Raw genomic sequence first — 9093 nt, 5'->3', positions numbered from 1 at the left:
CTTCTTATATCCCAATGTCTACATAGTATTTATGACTTTTTGTGCACCCCATGGATTGCAGTTGCACCCCTCTGTATTTTCTCCTGGTGTCAAGCCTGACTGCCTGGGATCCATGCATCATTCATGTACTTCAAATGTTTCTGCAAACTTGCTGAACGCATCATGCCCTAGTTACGACTTTTCGGTACATAATTATTTCATTAGGCTGAGATGGGGATTTGTCTAATTATTCAAAAGCTTATTAATTTATGTATTTATTTGAAAATGACGTGCGGGTAGCATGTTGTTCCTTTACTAGACACTCAATGCCATAGAGGAATATTTTGAAAAATTTCTGCATTCAGCAAAGAAAGAACATATAGGTTTTCAGTGAAGTGTCCCATATAAACACAAGACTAAAGACACACACTCCTTTCAGCTGATCAGGGTTTGCTGGGCAAGCAGGGGGGAAAAAGGATAAATTAAAAAGGAATACAAATAAAAAAAATAACATATTCATGATGGGAGCTAATTCCCCTTTGCCAACTGGATATAGGATTCCTCCAATAACTCAGCAGAGGAAAATGCTAAATAATTTACACAAGCACTGATGCAAAAATGGAAGAAGTGCTCAGCAATTATTGAAGTTCCAAACAAAGATTCAAGAGAATGTTTACAGTCCCTATGCAATTAAGAAACCAGTCCTCATCCTCAAGTATAAACCTGTTTACAAGATCCTTCCTCCACCCAATCTCATAATTTTTCTCTTTTATGTCTGATGTCCAAACGGGAGGTCAACGATCTTGGCCCGTGGCAAGGCACAACCCCTTCCTCGGACTGTACCCCATACCCTTGTCAACAGTAACGCCTCTCTCTTATTGTATTACAGTTCAGATCAACTGAATGTCACATTCTTTTTCAATAAATGTTAGTGTTCTTTATTTAAACATTTAAACCTTCCAGGGTGTTGTATAGTAACAGTGTTGGGGCACAACATTACATTATTGGCATTTAGCAGACATTCTTATCCAGAGAGACTTACATCGGTTACAGTGTTTTTACAATGTTATCCATTTATACAGCTCGATATTTACTGAGGCAATTGTGGGTTAAGTACCTTACCCAAGGGTACAGCAGCATGCCACAGCAGGGAATCGAACTGCCAACTTTTTGTTTGCGAGTCCTGCTCCTTAACCACTATGCTACACTGCCACAACAGATTTCCCTATTGATCAACAAATAAGCAAGCATGTTTCAAGAAAAGAGTGTATATAATTTGTGCAAAATGAGAATTGAATAGTGTGTTTAATTATTGTAGAGAGCTGGTATAAAACCATTAATGTTAACAATGAAGTGAATACAGGACAGTATGCCTCAACAGCATTTCATTTGCAAGTGTTACTCACCTGATCCGTTAAGGTCGTCGGTGGGCTCATTTAATAATTGACTTTTTCCACTTATTTTTTATCATGTCTTATTCCTCCAAAACACCTCCATTTTAGAACATGATAATTAAGGAAGAGCTTACCTAAATCGGCCTCTAAAAGTGTAGTGAGAGGTAGACAGCCTTAAAGAAGTTTATGCAGTGAACTTGGCACAGGGAAATGCCACTACCATTAAGTTTGCTTTTATTTTACCATCAGTGTTCACAAATTTGCAAAATCTGCAAGACGTGCAAAAATACAGACCCTTTGATTCAATCAACGCGTATCACCAGTTTGGACGTACAAATGAATACACGGGTTACTATGTTCAAAGGAAATGTTTGGTTGAGTTCATCCTGTTGACTGCCATGCTTGCTAAACTGCCCTCATGGAGAACTAAATCAACACTTTTAGTTACGAGACAAAGAAGAATAAACATTGATATATCCAGGGAAAGTTCAACCTTAGATGAAATGTCTTGTAACCAAGTTTTATTTATCATGACCAATAGTGCCCTTTCAGCACGTCTGCACATACAATGGGACGACCATCAAGAAACCACTTGCAAACCTCTTTAATTATATTTTTCATGAATACATTAGGTACTCCATGCAAAATGGATGGTTTTGTTCATACACATAACAAATAGTGTGAAGGAAGCATTTTGTGGGAATATCAATCACGTTGTTGGCTTGATTGCAATATTATGGAAATCGCCTGACCCTTTGCGCTATTAATTTCAGGCAGGCAGCTGCTGACTCCGACCCTGCTATCTGCAGGATAAGGATGGTAAGGTGGCAGATGCTTGAAAACTTTCTGTTCTTCCTGCTTGAGACTGAGTGTGGTTCAGAATTAATCTCAGGACATGGGGAAAAAAGAACATTTAGTGAAAAAGAATTAGTGCCACATATTGGCACATTGTGGGGTAGAACACAAAAGTGATTTTACATATGTTTTTGGTATAAATACTGATTTAATTGTATTTACACTGATTAAAAACCCTATGAACGAGGCAGCAAAATTCAGCCTTATGTTGAGTAGCTGTGGGCGGTATTGCAACAATAATGTGATCAAGGCAAGAAACTGGGAAATTCCAGCAAGAAAGGTAAGGTCTCAAGCTGTGCCACTCAAATAACATCAATCGGCGATTATCAGTGATTATTTTAATTACCCACCCCCTCCCCCAGACAGACCGAGGTGAATGTCCTCAGCGCTATCCGGCAAGGTAAAGTCACATTCTCATGAAGCAGCTTAATCTTCCTGTTGTCTTCCTGAAGTATAAATGGTGTTGCAGGATGGGTAATACAAGACATGGCAGAGCAGAGCAAAAACAATACATGCTAAATTTGCACACCGGCAGAATGATATTTTGTGTCTGTCTGTGTGGGCTAAATTACAGGGTGCGCAGCAAAACATGTGGAACAGTCATGTGGGCAAACATCTAATGAATGCCATGAGTCAGGTACATTTATTGAAATAGCTGGAGAAAACAATCTGAGTCTGGCTTTGTATAATGTGTTTGCATCTCCATATAATACAGGTACGCTGCAAAAAACAGCTCGAGCTGCCCCCGGTTATTCCTCACAGTCATTTTACCCCCCCAAGTCTGCGCTTATTGTTGATTCTCGATGTGTCCCCAGAAAGATATTGCCGGTGAGAAGCACCATATCCAGTAATCAATCATATCACCTCCATGAACTCAGATGTGCCGTTTGTTAAGTGCCGAGCAAATGGACCGGAGCAGGCGAGCGGCTGCTTCAGAGGCCGGCGCATGTAAATCCGAGCGAAAATAACAAATTACTCGGGCTCCCCCCCCCGTACCGCACGCATACCAAACATGCTGGTTTGCCAGCGCGGCGGAGGTCAACCTTCGCGTCGGAGAGGTTAGAGAAATTTGCATTCTACGCGGGACGCCTTGGTCGCCGGGCTGTTGTGGCACCGCTACCTACGGTACTGTAGACACTGGAAGACCGTGCTGGGCACAGATCCGCTATCAGCAATGTATGACTGATTTATGAATAGTTCCCATATTAATATTATTCATTAAATATGAGCATGTGGAGCATACAAACAACCTGGTCAGTACATTGACACAGTACAACACCATGGTATTTTTATCATGATGATGACGAAAACGCCTGCAAGTTATTGGGACATGAAAATTGTAGTACAGGTTGTAGTACAGGTCGTACAGTACCCCAATGAGTGAAATTCATTGTTTTTTGTTTTTTTTTTCACCTTTTCAGGGTAACCAGAGTATTTACAACAAACTCATATTCACAACAGTTATTTCAGAACGATTCAAGAATACCAGTGTTAGTGAAGATATAAGAAAAATCATGCAAAAAATATGTGTGTGTTTGTGTACAGTACTGGTGAATACTGGCCCAAGCCTCTCTCTCTCACTTAACCTATGCATTGTACATCGACACACAGGTACATTTTCTCTGGATAGCAGAAGCAGGGAGATGAGGAAATATGTATTTGATATTCAGATATCACTTGTTCTTAATCCTGTAAATGAATATTGTGATTTGAAAATCACACAGCAGGGGTGTAGGGAGTGTAGATTTATGTTTGTGTATATAAATATGGCAATGATGACCTTCTGTACATACATCAAAGCATGAAGTAAACAATTTGTCGAGTTCTTTGAATCCTAAAATAAATTAATTTTCCTTTCCTTTTTTCCATTTCCCTTGATATGTCTTAATACTTTCATTGTGATATCAAAGCTTTTGTTGCACTCATATTTAACTGCAACATAATGAGTGTTACTTTAACACTTTAGTGCTATATTTACATATGCATGAGTTCAAAGAATAAGGCATGCACATTTGTTAAAAGGGTACATGTTTTTTTTGGTGTCAAGACTGAAGAGAATTCAAGGATTGTTTCCAGGATTCCAGTTTAGACAGGGGAATGTCTTGAGGATACTACATGTTTATGATGTTTATGGGTAACAAATTCCAAGAGAACTTGCAAACATAAGCTAAGAAACATGTTTCAGTTCAGTGTTGTTGCTCCCTCTGTGTCAGTACAGCCATAATAACAAAACCATGCCCTCCAGCATATCTTTCAACTGTCTTACCCCCAAACCTGCACACACACACGCACACACACTCAGTCCTTGTGAGCATTTATGATGGGAACACACTCATATGCGGGTGGTAGAAAATCAAATAAGTTTTCATTAACTCCAGTTGGAGAGGTGCTGTACAAGTTAACTATATTTATATAAAATGTAAATAATGCAGAACAGGTAAAAACACATCTTTATGTTGTAATTTTTGTTCCATAAAGTCACTCACTCACTTTGGTGACATCTGTCTGCATGGAAAATGTCTTTGAAGGTCTAAGTCAACTGTGTGCATATTTACATAGTAACATTCCTTACACTTGTTTCCACTCATTGCAGCACTGGAAATGGATGGATGGATTTTTAAAGCAAATTTACCCTGAGCTTGAAATACTCTAGCAATGCACAGACCCAAAGCAAACTGATTGGCAAACCAGCTGTGGTTTTGTTATTGGGACAAGCTGCAGCACACATTGTATTCTCTGCTCAGCTACACCAACAGCTCTGATCTCTCTCTTCCTCGTAAAACATGAATAGAACTGCGCACCTGTTCAGTGACGTTGCTTGTAATCCCGAAACCTCAAAACCAATTGCCACGTCCATCGTTATCCTGATATTTTGCAGGCAAACTGGCTATGAAACTGGCAGAGGCAATAATAGCGCTACACCTGCATGGTAAATGTATTCTAAAACTTTTAAAATCATGGAAAAATAAAAAATAAAAACGAAAGGCACTGGTACATTTTTATATTGCTAGTATGTACAGCTCACAAATCGATAGTTTCATTTCAATTTGGAAAAAAAATATCTGAACAAAGTGTAAAAACACAAAAAATGATAAAAATAAAATAAAAACATCCTCATAAATCCACAAATACAATCTGTTTACATTTTGTTGTGATGTTCCCTCATTTACATGCTTACTCCACTGCAGAATATACCTAAAGCTGTTACAGTAAAGCAAAAAAAGTTCACGCATTTTTTTTTTCAACATTTTGTTTCTTCATGATAAACTAGACCTTTAAAGGTTTTCGGAGATAAAGGTTTGATGGATTTCTCTACACAGAAAACACATTCCACTGAAGTCATGTGATTGCATGTTGTTGTTGACGAATAAAATTTTATCAGTCAACAACATAAACATAAACATAACTGAAATTAATATCATACAGCAGTCAGGCAGTTTTAATATTTGATCTTCCAAAAGTAGTTATTGTGTACAGTTAAAATGGATGAGATAAAATTCTTCCAATATTGGCAGAGCTGTTATCTGCATTAAAAAAAAAACCTGCAAGAAAATTTCAAGGTATCTGACAGTCACCTTGATTTTACTTGCTTCAGTGAAGGTCGCTGTCAGTGACCTTTCACTCATGCATGCAGAGAACAGATGATATATGGAGACAAATGTCACGGCCGAGATCAGAAATGGAGGTTTCAAATCGGCCATTCGAAGCCATTAAATACTACAGAGTCTGCAAGGGGATCATTCGACTTGATTAGAAAAAGAGAAGATCCAAATGATTTCAAACACATTGTGTAATGCATCATAGCCAGGGTGCTGCTTTTTTACAGGCGGTGAGGGCAGAAAATAACAAGACACCATTTAGACGTTCAGGCAAAGAAAAATAAAGCCTGTGTTTCTGTTTCCTTGCAATTAATTGCACCACTGCTTGTTAACATGTCACCACGCACTTAAATTATACTCAGATGTCAAGTTAGGCTGTAAGGGGTTCAGATCTGTTGAATATGACTAAGCTTTCCTTCAAAACCTTTGGATCTGTGGTGTTTAATATTCTCACCATTTGTGTGTTTATGATGGTCTCCCAAATGCTCCTTGTATTTTAATGAGGCAAGTCAATAACGCTGAAAAAGAGCCAAAGTCTTGAAAAAGGTCAAGATTCATCCCACGCCAAGAGACATGGCTCATTAGAAATAACCTCTCTGAATTTCATCAATCAAAACTCGGTTTCGAAGAAAAAAAAGAAAATTTGTGGCTAGTTAATTTCAAGATTTGTAAAGCACAGTAATTGTGTTGCATAATAAATATCTAAATATTTACCTGAATGTCAGAGATTTTAGTCTGTAATTAGGTATTTGGAAGTTGGCTGGCAAAACTGTAGTGATGTTCCAAATGCAGTCTGGATGTGATTATTAACTGTGAGACCAGCAGACCATTCCATGCATATTTGGAGATGATTGTGAAACAGATGGTTGTGGAATGTAATTTAACTTCATGTGAAGGGTTACTTAGTTTTTGATGAAGTCATTAGACAAACACGCTACACAACTTCACATTAATCAAACACACGCTATTAACATTATTAGAATCATTTTTCACACATTATTTCATTTTGTGTTATTTATTGTTTGCGGTAGCACTAGACTATAAAAGCATTTTGGCCCTTTAGAGTTGATGTGAATATTATAATATTTATATACAGTATAATATATATTTTAACAATGGCATTTATGTGGGTTTCTATATATATAGTGGATAAAGTATAAGGCAAGCATTAAAATTGAGAAAGTGAAGGGGAAAAAAGTATTAATGGCAGTTGAAGAGTAAGGCTTGTCACCTATAGCGATTTGTTTGATTTTCCAAAAGGTTCTCCAGCTGTGTTAGCTACAAGCTAAGCAGAAGGAGATCTTCTGTCTCTCCCGGCAACATCAGCCAAAGATGCCTCATTCAAATACACTGCCACAGGAAATAAACAAGGCTCTTCATGCGAACCACAACAAATAGCAATAAAATGAAACAAATCTTCAGTTTTTTTTTCACAACTCCTGAGGTAACAGAAAAGTAATTTTCAGCTGAACGTTAACGCTAAATAACATGAGTCTTGTACTGCAGCATTCTACTCCAGTCTATTATATGGTTTTCTTTAAGACCTTATACACATCACAACATGTGACCAAAGCAGTTTTGGTACATTATGCTAAAAACAATACTAGAGTGGAGCGTATGAGGAAAAATAACCAAAGAGCTGCATCCCAAATGGAGTTTGCACTCACTCAGCCTGAGCACTTCCGGTGAAATTAGCACTCACAGTCACAGACGTTAGGGTGCGTGTATCGAGAATGAGGAACTTCCCTTTACCCTGACTGGGCTCTGAACACTTCTCCACCTACTTCCTTGAAACATGGGCACCATGTCTCCTCTGCAAACTCTGGCAAAGGTTTTGAAATTTTTACCCTAGTTATGACATGAGTATTGCTAAAAGTACAGTGTTTGTGTTTTGTAAATCATCACGCAAACCTTGAAACAAAATTTTATACTTGTATGGCACAATTTCTGCTTATAACTTCCAATACACACAACAGAAATGAAATATTGTGAGCTCAAATGACCCCCAAACTTCATGTTGCACCGTCACATGGCTTGCACACCACTCTTTAAGGTCAGATTTGGGGGATACTTTGGGTGGACCAAGGATTGGAGTGTGGCATAAGGACTGTATAATTCAAGTTAATGGGAGGACTTTTTAGAGGAATCCATTGAGAAGGTTTGGGTAGCAGTTGTACCAACATAAGAAAATGCAGTTTCATGGGTAAGTAATCATGCAGACGGCTTAACAGTGTATTTCTGACATAAAAAGGACATGGGGGGGGGGGGGCAGTCTCCACATCACCATTCTGGAGGGTGGGGTGGGGGGTCTTGAGGAAATCTCAGTCTCTTGGGCTACTGGACCCAGTTCTCAAGGCTTGGATCTTGTATGGAAGCGCTTCACTTCTTATACTGTAACACCTATGGATGGCTTTGAAATGAAGGTTGATGAAATTACCAGGAATTTACATCGCATACTTGGACGCTTGCCCATTTTGAAATACAGTATATTGCCCCTCAGGTGTTGCTGGACAGGTGTGTAAACTTTCAGCTTGTTAAAACATAATAGATTGGACAAGGTACTGACATGACCCTAAATTATGGTTACAATGTCCAGACCTCACGCAGGTACCCCCTAGAGTACACGTACCTCAATTTAGAAGCACTGGTTTAAATGACTGAAACCCACATGGGTCCCTGTGTGCTCTTCATTATAAGAAGCCAAAAGAAAGTGTTTTTTTTTTTTTTTTTTTTTGCTGTTCCTGGCTTTTTTATGTGATAGAATCACACAAGCATGTCCCTAGTGTAAACCCAAGTAGAATTTCATGATAAATGACTAAACTCTGTACTCTTGTGATTAATCTGAGCTGAGGAAGATGCCTTTAACAGCCAACATGGCAGCGGGGAATATGTATATAGGTATACCCACAGGGTAACAAGGTTTTGGAAAACCATAAAAAAAGATTACTGAAAGGAGCTCTGTGAATTTGAATGAAAAGTTTTGCCTGTTAAGAAGAAGAAATCTGACTTCGGAAATCTGACTTGGTTTCTGCACAGTATCTGATATATATAGAGGAAACACCCTTTTTTGCTTAATATTTGTTTGATTTAAGTTAAAACACAAAACTAGATAAACGACTTGATTGTGATTAGCAAAAATTTAAAAGACGATTTATTTTGGCAGCTGCAGCGGCAGTATTCTGTTTACTGCAACTGGTTATTTTTGGTATTTTGAATACAGCTCTGATGATATATACATGACTGAATATGTAATAATGTGTCATCTT

Source organism: Megalops cyprinoides, chromosome 24, assembly GCF_013368585.1.
Source record: "Megalops cyprinoides isolate fMegCyp1 chromosome 24, fMegCyp1.pri, whole genome shotgun sequence".
Lineage (NCBI taxonomy): Eukaryota > Metazoa > Chordata > Actinopteri > Elopiformes > Megalopidae > Megalops > Megalops cyprinoides.
This window is presented reverse-complemented; position numbering follows the sequence as displayed.